This window comes from Anastrepha obliqua, chromosome 5 (assembly GCF_027943255.1).
Source record: "Anastrepha obliqua isolate idAnaObli1 chromosome 5, idAnaObli1_1.0, whole genome shotgun sequence".
Taxonomy (NCBI): Eukaryota; Metazoa; Arthropoda; class Insecta; order Diptera; family Tephritidae; genus Anastrepha; species Anastrepha obliqua.
The window spans coordinates 102,130,182-102,145,367 of record NC_072896.1 but is presented as its reverse complement, the minus strand read 5'-3'; the positions used below and the strand labels follow the sequence as shown (position 1 = coordinate 102,145,367).

Genomic DNA, 15,186 nt, shown 5'->3' with positions numbered 1-15,186 from the left:
ATATTCAATGTGCAAATACATGTCTGGGTATTTAGTGAAACATATTAATACGAATATGTGCATATGAACCGTTTGCATACATCATCGATGAGCATATATTAGAATCCTTTTTTTTATCGTACAATTTCCCCTAACTTCATTATTCGCTTGCTCCTATTATTCTGAATTTTGAAATGAAAATTTACTCACTCTCTTAAAGGTTTCTCTTTTCTATCAACTGCCGTAAGGGCATTCTCCTTACTCTTGTCTGCTATTTTAATGTTCGTGCAATTATATGATTTGTAGAAAAAAAGCAAATAATTTTAACTATTAGGATATGTTAGGTTAGTACTGTTGCTATACAATGTTTGCAGTCGTTAGTTCAAATATAAGAACCATTTGTTATTTAATTTTCGCCGTCTCTTTGACCTATCCCATTTTACTTTTAATCGATTATGCTTTTCAATTCTTTTTTACAATACAACACAAATTTCTTCTCTACTAAGCTACTCTCGTTTTATAGACTTTATTATCATATCACACTCGGGCAAATGTTCGTGTGTGTACGGGTGTGTGGTGTAAGTGTATATGTATGTATTATATGACGCCACACCTCGTCTTTGATCCTGCTCTTTCCCACTCTTTGCCGTGTCCTTTTACAAGCCCATCAAGTATGGCTGTTGCCGCCGCCTCTGCCATTAGCTTTGGTGCTGAAATCGTCTTTAAATAATATTTGTGAGGAGTGTGGCATGCGCTGAAGCGTCTCAGCCTATGCAATGGTATGGCGCTCCTAAGTTCTGCTAAGCTTATTGTTTTTACTACAGTTCTAGATGGGCTTGTATTCATCGAAGATAATCATATTTTCATGTACATACATTTGCACAACGGACATACTGCGGTACTATGGTTATTTATGTACAGGGTCTTTATAGTTTGACTTAATTTTTTGAATTAAATTTAAACACATATTCTGAATGAGAATTAGTCTTTAATCTTCTATAATATTATTTTAAAACATGGCGCTTATTCTGACTAAACTAATATACAATATGTACAGATATGAAATATATATCAAAAGAAAGGTTTTGATGCGAATATTTCCGGAAAATTATAAAAATTAAAATTGGTTAATTTGTTCATGAAATATTTGCGTGTAAAGTTATCAAAATTTTCATATTGATAACTGCGATGTCTATGCAAAGCGGGATGACACACAAATATACGCATATATATGAGTACGTTTGCTTTGTTTAGCTCTCTTTCTAATGAGCACAGCATTGTATGGTTACCGGTTACATAATGTGGTACCGAGAAGTACGCGAACTGGCATAGTTGGTAATTGTTTAAAGCGTTGCTCTTTGTGGAAATTTTTTAAATCATTTAAGCTCACAATCAATATGCGTAGTCAAGAACCCGACTATTGTAATTTTCTTTTGCGCATAGGACACGGCGAAGGGGAAGACAATGCATCAGGAGTAAAAATTCCTGATCAATTTCTTTTAAAAAACGGAACCCTCATTGACTGGGTTTTCCAACCAAATAATGGAATAATAGAAATCGATAATTTAAAAGACCGAGCCATATTATGTCCAAAAAATGATCAATGTGCCATCATAAACTCGAGTACAGTCGATATGCTACCTGGTCAAGAGCGCACATATCTCAGCGCTGATACGATTCTTTCACAAGATCAGGTAAGATTCCCTGTGGAATTTTTACACTCCCTCAATTTTAGTGGAATTCCGCCGCATAAGCTTCAATTGAAAATTGGAACAATGATAATGTTGATTCGCAATTTAAGCCCAGCAGAAGGATTGGTGAATGGCACACGACTTATCATAAAACAAATGGATCCGAATTGTTTGCACGCGGCAGTGTTATGCGGAGAGGCTCAGGGAAGGCGATTTCTATTGCCTCGTATAAATTTGCAGCCGAGCGAAACCACACTTCCTTTTACGTTGAAGCACCGCCAATTTCCCATTATAATAGCCTTCGCCATAACAATAAATAAGGCCCAGGAGCAAACATTATCAAGGGTGGGGCTTCATTTAAAGGAGGATTGCTTTGCTCACGGCCAACTTTATGTTGCGTTAAGCCGGGTTAGATCCTGGGAAAATATACGAGTTCAAATGGGCAATAACGAAAACTTGACGTTGAATGTAGTTTATAATGAAGTAATTGAAGTAATTTAAAAAAAAATTACTGATTTAACTGAAAAAAATCTTAAAAATGTTATATGCATAAGTTCTTACATATGGCATATGAATAAAAATAAACACTTTTCTAATCATCATAACTTTTAATATATAAAAATGTCACATATGCTGTTTACTTCCGTTTACCCTTACAAATGTCGAATTTTTTTGTGGGAATTTTTTAAGACAATTAGACATAATTGGCGCTCTGTCCTGGGAATAAATAACAAAAATATAAATTTTGTGCCGAATTATCTTATTAGGCAGTTCAATTAAACTTTTTTTTTCGTTTAACTTTTTATACTGGGCTTGGTTGTACGATTTCAACTAGCGGTACTCAATTTTCACAGTTAATTTAAATTAATTGTATACTATTCTCAACCGAAATCGAAGTCATTTTAGTAAATTATTGATTTTATACGCAACATCTATCAAAAGAGATGCCATCGAACATCGAACTTCGTCAAATCAAAACACGTATAAAAGAGAATTTTAACTTGAGAGACCCTGTAGCTCAGATTCTTTTAGTAAATATCGAATTAATTTACGTGGAGTGTCGTTAGTTGGTATGTAGGATGAAATAATATAGGAAAATAGTTTGCATACTTATCTTTCAATCTATAGAACTATTTTGTGATTAAACCCTTTAATCCTTAACAAACACATACAATTTTATTCGTATTCCGTCATGGCTGTAGACAAAGAAAATTGGATATGAATTTCGACTAAACACCCAGCAAATGATATACAGTCAACGTCAAAAGAAAGTGTACACCATATACTGACAAGTTTTGCCTATTTATTAACCTTTTAATTTCAATTATTTTTTTTATAAAAATATAGTTCAAACTACAACAAAAGCCATATAAAGCAAAGTTTCAAACTTTTTACTCAGAAATTCTGAAAAAAGTGCGTGTAGCGCAGTACATAAAACAGAAGTGAAACTTTCAAGGCAGACACGGAAAGAGGGAGAGACCGGAGAGAGAATGAGAGAGAGAGAGAGAAAAAGAATGTATATCTACAATAAATAAATCACAACATTTGCAAAGAATACAAATTGACAAAATTTACACAAAAACGGAGAAGGGTCGACCGGTGCAGGTAAACGCTAGACACAATCCGTGGCAACAACGCGCACTACTCCGAGCGTTTATCACCCGCACAGACGCAGCGATTCCAGGACCGCAGCAACGGCACAAATTACCGCAAGGCAATACCAATAAATCCGACGCACAGTGCGGCCGATTCCCAAAAAGCTGGCCAAAACTCAAAAAATTAAGTAATTGATTCAAAATTTCTTACTCGGGGGTTGTCGGGGTCGCTGATTACGAATTTGATCTTATAATTTTGAAAATCCACCCCCTTCCACCCCTATTGGCCACCCTCTCACGTGAAATAGCGTATATTCTAGAACATAATCAAGATGCATGTAAATTTATATGTTTTCGGGGTCGCTGATTACGAATTTGATCTTAAAATTTTGAAAATCCACCCTCTTCCACCCCTATTGGCCACCCCCTCACGTGAAATAGCGTATATTCAAGAACATAATCAAGATGCATGTTAATTTATGTTTTCAGGGTCGCTGATTACGAATTTGATCTTAAAATTTTGAAAATCCACCCCCTTCCACCCCTATTGGCCACCCCCTCACGTGAAATAGCGTATATTCAAGAACATAATCAAGATGCATGTAAATTTATATGTTTTCGGGGTCGCAAGGTAGCAAGTGGTAGCAGCTGAATCTGCAGCTGAATTTTGTTCAGTAACCATTACTTTTTTGAGTAACCTTTAATAGGTTTCAAAGCAGCATATGACGGCGTTGTATTACTATACAGTTTGAAAACTCAAATTTTGTAAAAAAAATTGCAAAAAATTTATCTACGTATTGCTGCAGCTAAAAATTTTGTGTCGAGGTATTGATATGTACTAAAGATTTCTCGTATTTTACTAACCTTCCGAAGATGATTCCATTTGGTTTTGTTCAATTTATTCCATTACAAAATCTTTCAAATGTGTACAACTTTCACTATTCATCGACAGTAATACGATGCTCAAACGAAGGCCACGTTGCGACTGAAAATACAGAGGATACTTAGGGTACAGGACGTTGCTATGAACGGTTTTCACTACTCAAGGCATTACTGTAGCCAACCCAAAGACAAAAAAACTCTATCTAGAAACTTTTTTTTCGACTTTTGGCCAGCTTTTTGGGAATCGGCCGCACTGTGCAACGGCACAAATTACCGCAAGGCAATACCAATAAATCCGACGCCGCAATGTATGGCATTTTATAGTACGCACAAGCACTAGTCGGGAAACGGAAATAAGCGCCAAAAAGTAGGCACCAAAAATATATTTCCTACAAGATGAGCTAGACCAACAAACAAGCGCCAAAAAAGTAGGTAGTGTTATTTCTCACTAGAAATTAGCAACCACAAGGAAAAACTCGGGAAAAATAGTCTAAAGTATATCTAAGATATATATTGTATAAGGTATAGCTCTCTCTCTCCTCTTTCCTCTACGTTACATCTTTTTTCTCTCTCGCGGAACGAAAATGCCCAAAACGTTGAATGGCCTTAAAATTTTAGTCTCCATTCTCGCTCGTCCATCGACGCCTAAGAAGTTTCTTTTCAAAAATTTCTTATAGCTCATTAATTTTTGGTACACTAAAGTGCAAGTTTCAAGTAGGTCAAAAATCACAATAAATTTTGAGAATTTTTTTCGCTCGCGGTCTTGTGCATTTTCTCCTACTACATTTTTCATCAACGCGATTTTTGGGCCACTTGAAACTTGCACTTGATTATTTCAATGATCTATAAAACTGCATACACGAAGTTCTTCTAAAAATTCTAAGTAAAAAGTTTAAAATTTTGATGAAAATTAGCTGAATATTTACAAATTTTATACAAATAACACGGTGTGACAAAAAAAAAAAAAATTAAATATACTTTTATGGAGACCTAGCACAACTTGTAGGTATAGTAAAACTAAGAAACATGGTATAGGAGAAATTTCCAATACACCCCCAAAATCTCATTTTATGGCCATAAAACCGTTTTTCAGTAGGTTGATGTGAACAATCACTCCTAACTTCGCCAATTTCCATCCGATTTCGAATTTGTTTTTTTAGTTCGAAAGAACAAAAACAAGCCTTTTTGACAGTGTGTTGACAATTTTTCTGAAATGACAACTGACGAGACTGTAGATGGAAGTATTTGGATTTTTTATATTTTTTCTCTATTTTTTCAACTTTGACATAATTTTTACGATATTATCCGATATTGAAGATTTTTTTTAGTCCACTACTGTTATAGTAAATTTAATTTTGCGTCGAATGAGCTATATTTGACTGTAATTGAGTTAAAATTAATAGAGTTGTGTGAGTTTTAAGATTTTATTGTATTTTTTTTTACTAATTTGGTATGAAGGTATAACTTTACGCTAAATGGGAATAAGGACGTGTTTTGATGCGTTATTATAGATACGTAATATTTATTGGAGTATATATGTATACATAAGAGTGCACTGTACTGCATACAACAGAACTGGTTAGTACTTACGAAAATATCTGACATATTATAGCACTTTTTTTTTCAATGGAAATATGAAAAGGCTCCCAAGTGTACCAAAGTCCACACTGTACATTGATTAAGAAAAGGAGTTTGTTATTATAATTTAACCTTATTAAAACGTCAAAGTTTTATTGTTTGTTTCATTGAAATTCAAGAGATATAAATCAAAACGTTGCCAGAAAAATCGAATTTCTCAATATTCTCCGATGATGTGGCATCGTCAGCCTTATCATAAACCAGATGATTGTTATTTTTATAAAACGGACGTAAACGGCCATCATTATAAAGCTCGAAAGCACATAAAGTATGCTGATGTTGCAACTGTTAAGAACCCCGTAGTCTTGGACGATATGATTGACTCAACTGCAGGACATGAACTGAAGGAAGTTCAACTCATTGCTGATGATGATCAAAGTGATAACAATAAACCTGATGATGAAAAGTACTTTCCGTCTGGTTCTAAGTCTTCAGAACGACACATTGTATCAAATTCAGATTTTCAGGATCTTTCTCGTGATTTACTTCTATCGGGAAGACAATCTGAAACGCTCGCTTCTCGATTTAAACAATGGAATTTAGTTGATGACGACTTCAGATGAATGATGATGATCGAATTTCTTACAGAGAAGTATTCAAAACTGATGAAGAGAATGGCAAATGTACCGTACCATACTAAACTCCAAAGGGCCGTTTCCAATACATTTTTAAGTTTGGAACCAGTTCTGTTGTGTACTGCACCGTACCATACTGCACAATACTCCAATAAATATTATGTGTTTATAATGACACTTGTTATCATTTTCATGCTTCGATGCCTACATATCAAATTAGTAAAAAAAAATACAATAAAATCTTAAAACTCACACAACTCTATTAATTTTAACTCAATTACAGTCAAATATAGCTCATTCGACGCAAAATTAAATTTACTATAACAGTAGTGGACTAAAAAAAATCTTCAATATCGGATAATATCGTAAAAATTATGTCAAAGTTGAAAAAATAGAGAAAAAATATAAAAAATCCAAATACTTCCATCTACAGTCTCGTCAGTTGTCATTTCAGAAAAATTGTCAACACACTGTCAAAAAGGCTTGTTTTTGTTCTTTCGAACTAAAAAAACAAATTCGAAATCGGATGGAAATTGGCGAAGTTAGGAGTGATTGTTCACATCAACCTACTGAAAAACGGTTTTATGGCCATAAAATGAGATTTTGGGGGTGTATTGGAAATTTCTCCTATACCATGTTTCTTAGTTTTACTATACCTACAAGTTGTATTAGGTCTCTATAAAAGTATATTTTCACTGTCGCACAGTGTAATTGAAATTACAAAATAAATAAATCGTCAAAACTTATCAATATGAGGTGTACACTTTCTTTTGACACTGGCAGTACATATGTGCGTATATGTGCATACATCCAGAACCAGAAATCTGCGTAAAAAGATTATTTTTATTTTAAGACATTTTTTTTTCAATTTTTTTATGAAAAAAAAAATTATTCATTCAATAAGGTACATCACTTAAATTGAAGTTTAATTTAAAACAAAAATAATAATTATCGAAAAATCCCCTTATAAATATTTTTTTCTATCAAAATTTTGCATTTTTTTTAATTTCCATTTTGAATATTTTTTATGAAATCAAAATTTTAAATTTTGACATCAGAATTTTAAGAAAATTTGAGAGTTTGCAAAGGTAAAGAGGTAATTTTTTTGAAAAGGGTCTTATGATTTTGCTCATTTTTTACAATATAGAAATCATATGATGTGTATGCATTTGTTTTTGATATACATATGCCAATTTAATAACTGTGTGCAGGTAACGTTTTTATTACGTGAATAAGTATATGTTACACTAGCAAACCCGGCCCCCTTCGCTGGGCACACTAAAATAGAATAGATATGGTTTAGAACAGAAAATATATGCTTTTCATATTATTTATTTCTTTATTCTTTATTCAAGCGCTTTGGCATTAACAATATTTTTTGTTTTTCTATTTGTTTTTGAGTAAATATAAAATATAAATTGAAAATCAGGAAAAAAGAAGATTGTTTTTAAATTTCAAATCAACGCATATGATCATCCATGAATTTTTCGTTTCAATTTATATGTTTTATTAAGCATTGGAGCTTTTTTAACCATTATCCATTTATATTTTTCAAAAAAAAAAAACGAAAAAAATTTTTTTTCCACGAACACATAATTTCATTCGGATTTCACATTAAATTCTCAAATTTCGTAAGAAATTATTCACTGTTCCAAAATCCACTCCAAAAAAATTCACAAACAATTTTTACATGTTGCACTTACTTTTTCCTTATGGCATCCAAATCAGAAAGAAATATTGACACATTGTAACTCACACTGTCAATTTGACAGTTCAGTTCCGCCCCAAGCGTTAAAAAAGTAAGCGACATTATGGCTGGTTCAAAAGAACGATGTACCCGTTGCCAGTGCTCCGAATTACAACCACATTTTACGAAACCCATTTTCAATACTTACTTAACAATGTGCGTACGTTTGGTTTAATTCGGTGCAAAGACACGGCGGGTCCACGTTTTGGCATATATTTCGAGACCCTAGTCATCAATAGGTATGAAAATTACCCCGTATTAAAGCACTTATCAACAGCTTTCATTTGATACCCATATTGTACATACACAACCAAAGGTTACCCGGGTCCACGTTTTGACCTATATCCCGAGACCCCAGTCACGTAGCGGCATGAAAAATACTTTGTACTAAAGTAGTCACCAACAGCTTTCATTTGATACCCATATTGTACATACACGTCCGAAGGTTACCCGGGTCCACGTTTTGACCTATATCTCGGGACCCTATCTACCAATAGGTATTCAAACTATACGGAAATCATCTTCAATACCTACTTAACAATGTGTGTAAGTTTGGTTTAATTCGGTTCAAAGACACGGCGAGTCCACGTTTTGGCATATATTTCGAGACCCTAGTCATCAATAGGTATGAAAATTACCCCGTATTAAAGCACTTATCAACAGCTTTCATTTGATACCCATATTGTACATACACAACCAAAGGTTACCCGGGTCCACGTTTTGACCTATATCTCGAGACCCCAGTCACGTAGCGGCATGAAAAATACTTTGTACTAAAGTAGTCACCAACAGCTTTCATTTGATACCCATATTGTACATACACGTCCGAAGGTTACCCGGGTCCACGTTTTGACCTATATCTCGGGACCCTATATACCAATAGGTATTCAAACTATACGGAAATCATCTTCAATACCTACTTAACAATGTGTGTAAGTTTGGTTTAATTCGGTTCAAAGACACGGCGAGTCCACGTTTTGGCATATATTTCGAGACCCTAGTCATCAATAGGTATGAAAATTACCCCGTATTAAAGCACTTATCAACAGCTTTCATTTGATACCCATATTGTACATATACAACCAAAGGTTACCCGGGTCCACGTTTTGACCTATATCTCGAGACCCCAGTCACAGAGCGGCATGAAAAATACTCTGGACTAAAGCATTCACCAACAGCTTCCATTTGATACCCATATTGTACATACACATCCGAAGGTTACCCGGGTCCACGTTTTGACCTATATCTCGAGCCCTATTTCCAAAATAAAATATAATCCATGTTACTCGTGGATGATGTAGCTTTCGAATGGTGAAAGAATTTTTAAAATCGGTCCAGTAGTTTTTGAGCCTATTCGTAACAAACAAACAAACAAAGTTTTCCTCTTTATATATTAGTATAGAAGTATAGACATACGTAACCTATTAATTAAAAACAAATCATTTCATTGTTTATAAGGGTATACCACATACATATGCACATATCGCTGGCTAACTCATACATCATCACAACACAAATTAAAAAAATTCAGAACGTTCAAATGTTGTAGTGAGTTGTTGTGAATATGATAATACATACATATATACCATATATACATATGTAATATTTAAGTATGCAAAGAATTTTATAAATGTATGAGTGAATAAATTTTGTATTAATTTTGAATAGCTCGTAGTGTTGTTCAAAGGATTAATAAACTTTTGTGATGTAACGAAATATTTAAAAACAACTTTGAGATGTGACACTTATTAAGTAGTTAGTGGGTGACATAAAGCTCTTATCAATTTATAATAATAGTATGGCGCTAATTGTGCTTATCAAACTTATAGGAACATATAAATAGATAGTTTGGATTACGAGAATTAATCACTCACCAAATTTTATATGCATGATAGATATGCGATGGCATGCCGAGAGAAATATATTGTACATAATAGATGGTGACGATAGAGGTCGACAGTCGGTTCTGCATTACCGGAACATCTCCGGATTTATATCCGACCAAAAATTGTCACTTAAGCGGCATTCGCCGAAAATTTAAGGGGAATGTTACAACACCAACAACATGCGAAGTGCGGCTGGAATTAACGAAAGCTGTACCACTACTATCAATGAAGAGATAACAAACTCTGGTATTGAAAAAGAAAAATAAAAAAAAAACATGTATGTATGTATGTACATATAGCGTTTTTCAATAGGTGCGCTTCAACTTTTTTCCGATAGGGAGGGCGAACGACGCAATATTTTTTATTTTTCGCTTGTCATTTGTAAACTTCATTAGTATACATTTCATCATGGAACGCTACACACTTGAGCAACGATTGCATATCGTGCAAATTTTTTATGAAAATAATCGTGCAAATTTTTTATGAAAATTTATAAATTTTCCAAAAAATCATCTTCAGTGATGAAGCTCACTTTTGGCTCAACGGCTTTGTCAACAAGCAAAATATGCGTTACTGGGCAGAAAGCAATCCACACGTGATTCATGAGGTACCGTTGCATCCCGAAAAAATCACTGTTTGGTGCGGTTTACATGCCGGCGGCGTAATTGGCCCATATTTTTTCGTTGACGAGAACGATCGCCACGTTACTGTGAATGGAAGTCGATACCGCGACATGATAAACGATTATTTTTGGCCGCAATTGAATGGTATGGACTTAGACGACATGTGGTTTCAACAGGACGGGGCCACAAGCCACACAGCACACGCTACAATTGATTTGTTGAAGAGTAAGTTCGATGAGTGATTGACGCCTCTAGACTATTTTCTTTGGGGTTATGTGAAGTCATTGGTCTACAGTAGCAATTCGGCGACGATTTGTGAGCTCAGAGCCAATATTGAACGTGCAATTGCTGGAATTTCGGCCGATTTATGCAAAAGAGGGGTCGAAAATTTGGTTCAAAGATTGGACTTCGTAAAACGTGTACGCGGTGGTCATGCAAAAGAAATCGAATTTCATACTTAAATGTATATGTTCAAACTCGATAATAAAAAAAAAATTAGTTAAAAAAGTTAAACCGTTTGTGTTTTATTCAAAAAAGTTCAAAAGTTGAAGCGCTCTTACTGAAAAACGCTTTATAAATCGAATTAATGAGTGAAGCAATGTATCATTACAAACTATTTAGGCCAAGAAATCATTGACGTCAAAGTATGTATTTCATGCGCGATGAAAATATTGTCTGTCAGGTGCGGGCCTGTCTTGGAAACTTGATACAGTAGATTCATAGTTTGTTTCGAGCTCATAGCAATGAATTCATCACTTTTGTAGCTGTTTCTGCATATCTATTTTCCCTGCCGGATAACGAATGCACCCATTTTTTTTACAGTGGTGGCCAAATCATATGCAACTCTTATACAAGGTGGCGCAAGATTAATCACCCTATCCGAAGATTTATAATTTTTGTAAATGGCGTTATATTATATTTAACACTTGTGAACTAAATACTATTAATCCTAAAGGAGTTCTTATTCAGTTAAGAGATAAATGAAAAATACTTGAGGTAGGGTCAAAAACTGAGAATAAATTTGTTGTCATTTTCAATTAAGAGATTGAGTAGAAGATTTTTTAATAGAATCAGATTTAGGAGATTGAGGATTTACAGAGTAGTAATTTATTGTTCTAGGCGGCCGCCGTAGCCGAATGGGTTGGTGCGTGATTACCATTCGGAATTCACAGAGAGGTCGTTAGTTCGAATCTCGGTGAAAGCAAAATTAATAAAAACATTTTTCTAATAGCGGTCGCCCCTCGGCAGGCAATGGCAAACCTCCGAGTGTATTTCTGCCATGAAAAGCTCCTCATAAAAATATCTGCCGTTCGAAATCGGCTTGAAACTGTAGGTCCCTCCATTTGTGGAACAACATCAAGACGCACACCACAAATAGGAGGAGGAGCTCGGCCAAACACCTAACAGAAGTGTACGCGCCAATTATTTATTTATTTTTTTTTTTAATTTATTGTTCTAAAAAGCTGCAATGGATTGCGGAAAGGTCAGAATACAGATTTCCATTTGATCGAGTTTGGCACCCGGGAATTTTATATAAAATTAAGAAAATACTTCTCGCTCCATACATTGTGTAAAATAAGTACCCGGAATTTATAATTTAAACTCTCCCGGGAATACCTGACACTTCAAATTTGGTTTTTTCATGTTGGTACACATGTCCTTGAATGCACAAGCCTTATTAGAACGGGATCTATTACTTAATGTGTTTTATTCTGCAGTCAAAGTGAGTTGATCTTTTGTTTACTTGGCGAATTTTACTATGGATTTTTGCAAAAAGAGCATCGGAAGGAGGTCTCTGAAGACATGGTTTCCCGAGCTAATACGGACCCTACGTTCATGAAACGCATAATAACTGGTGATGAGACATGGGTCTACGAGTACGATATGCAAACCAGTCAGCAATCGTCTGAATGGCGCTTCGAGAACGAGCCGTATCCAAAAAAACCACACCAAAGCCGGTCAAAAGTGAAGGTTATGCTCACGGTTTTCTTTGATTACCAAGGCGTGGTGCACTCTGAGTTCCTTCCAGAGGGCCAAACGGTTAATAAGGAATATTATTTATCCGTTTTAAGGCATTTACGTGAAGCCATTCGCCGTAAACGGCCCGAATTGTGGAAGGACAATTCGTGGATTCTGCACGACGACAACGCGCCATCGCACCGAGCCTTGATTGTACGCGAATACAAGACCAAAAACTTAATAAATACTATCGAACAGCCACCGTATTCGCCAGATCTCGCACCCTGTGACTTTTTTCTCTTCCCAAAACTAAAATTGCCACTTCGGGGAAGGCGTTTTGAGTCGATTGAAGACATTAAAAAAAATTCGCTAAAGGAGCTGAAGGCCATCCCGGCGCCGGCCTACCAGCGGGCCATGGATGACTGGGTTGTTCGTTGGAATATTTGTATCGGCTCAAAAGGAGCCTATTTTGAAGGCGATCCAACAAATAATGATGAGTAATATGAAAAAATGTGTTTTTTTTTTAAATTCCGGGTACTTATTTTACACAATGTACTACTTATTACTGAAATCATATTTAACTAACCGAAAGTATTATGTTGTAAATCAAGGCGTAACATCTAATATATACTCCATAAATGCTGGTGTGCCGCAAGGCAGTGTGCTAGGTCCGGTCCTGTAAACAATATTCACTGCCGATTTGCCAGTGTTGGCAGATGTAAGCATTGCAACGTATGCTGATGATACAGAAGGAGCGTCGCTGAATGTACAGAAGGAGCTTTATGAAGTAGAGAAATGGATGCACAAATGGAGGATTAGAGTCAACCCCAAAAATCTACACAGGTAACTTTCACTCTTAGAAAAGGAGACTGTCCTCCTGTTAATCTTTGTGGTACTCAAATACCACAAAATACGACTGTGAAGTATCTTGGTGTACATCTTGACAGAAGGTTGACCTGGAGATCGCTTATAAACTCTAAAGTGAAGCAACTTAACCAAAAAACAAAAAAGATGTATTGGCTTTTTAGTAAAAAATTGCAGCTAAGCCTGGAAAATAAAGTAAGAATCTATAATGCAATCTTAAAACCGGTTTGGATTTACGCTTTACAACTCTGGAGAACAGCAAGTCTGTCCAATGTGGAAATAGTCCAACGTTACCAGTCAAGAACTCTAAGACTAATAACAGGTGCTCCTTGGTTTGTGAAAAATGAGAAGATACATAAAGACCTCAATATTCCTTATGTTAAAGAAGAGATAAAAAAATATAGCAAAAAGTATATTAATCGACTCGACAATCATTGTAATACCCTAGCTATAAATCTGTTAGACAATAGTCAAAGTATACGACGACTAAAACGATTCCATATACTAGATTTATCAAATAAATAATATAAAATATCCCAACATAAAATGGCAAATAATGGTTAGTCTCAATGGAGACTAAACCATTTCTGTTAAGTACCTAGGTTAAGATTACAAAAATTATAAAATTTGCTTATTGTCGTCAAGATAGATTGCAAATAAAAGTATGCACACAAAAAAAAATTTAATTTTATAGAAAGTTGATTGAAAGTAAAATTATTTTAGCGAAATTTTATAAAAAGTTTTCAAATTAAAGAAACTCCATCCTTATAGAAACAATTATTCGTTGTTTTTATAACAACCCACAATATGTGTGAGCAAAACAAATGCAACTTTTTGAAAACAAAATGAGAATTATGTTAAATTAATTGTTCAATTATAAAACATTATATAAAAGTACGCTTACCGAGTTAAGGGGGGAAGCTGGTCTAGAATTTCGAAAAAATCGAAAAATTTTTTTTTGTCTTAAAAGGTGCTTTAGGGTCTTAGAAATAATATACCAAATGAGGGATGCCAGCAAAAATGTCTAAATGCCCAAATTTTTCATTCGACGGCAGTGCCTCGCAGGTATGCCCCGAACGCTACTTACAACTTTAAACGCGTTTTTCTCGAAATCACTTTTTTTAAACTGGCCGAAGACATAACTCGAACAAATCTTTACCGATTCTTACGAAATTTTGACAATACATTCGAAATACCTTTCTCCGGAGACGTACGTAGGATTTTTTATTTATATTACATAGTTTTTTTTTAATCAACAATTTTATGTCGTTCTTTATAGTGAAAATTGTAACTTTTTGTTCAAACGTGCACCATTTCGCGAAAAAACAAAATATCGAAAAAATCCTACGTACGTCTCTTTCTGTTGTTATATAGAAACTAAAAAAATTTTATTTTTTGATCCAGGACAAAAATTAAGGAGTTTACGTCTTCGGCAATGGACCCACTAGAAAAAAAGGCGCCTTAGGAGAACTGCTGGACAGCGGCCATTTTGAAATTAATTCAGACGAAAAATTTTGTATTTGTACCATGAAAGCTATATTATTAAACCTATTTCACAGATTTTCGATTGATTCCTTTGTTGAGTCAAAATAAATTCATAAAATATGCCCATTTTTTGCGCTCTAGACCAGCTTCCCCCCTTAAAACAATTTTACTTTCAATTAACATTTTACAAAATTGAACTAACAAAAATATGTGATTATTCTACAAGTTGGCGCAATACTAATTGCCCAATAACATTTTTACT

At 34.7% G+C, this 15,186-nt stretch overlaps 1 protein-coding gene across 5 annotated transcripts in view; it reads left to right on the top strand.

Moving 5' to 3' along the window:
- LOC129249331 (zinc finger protein 628) overlaps positions 1 to 15,186 on the top strand; it is a 38,563-nt gene that overhangs the window by 6,519 nt on the left and 16,858 nt on the right. The gene's annotated exons all lie outside the window — the stretch shown is intronic.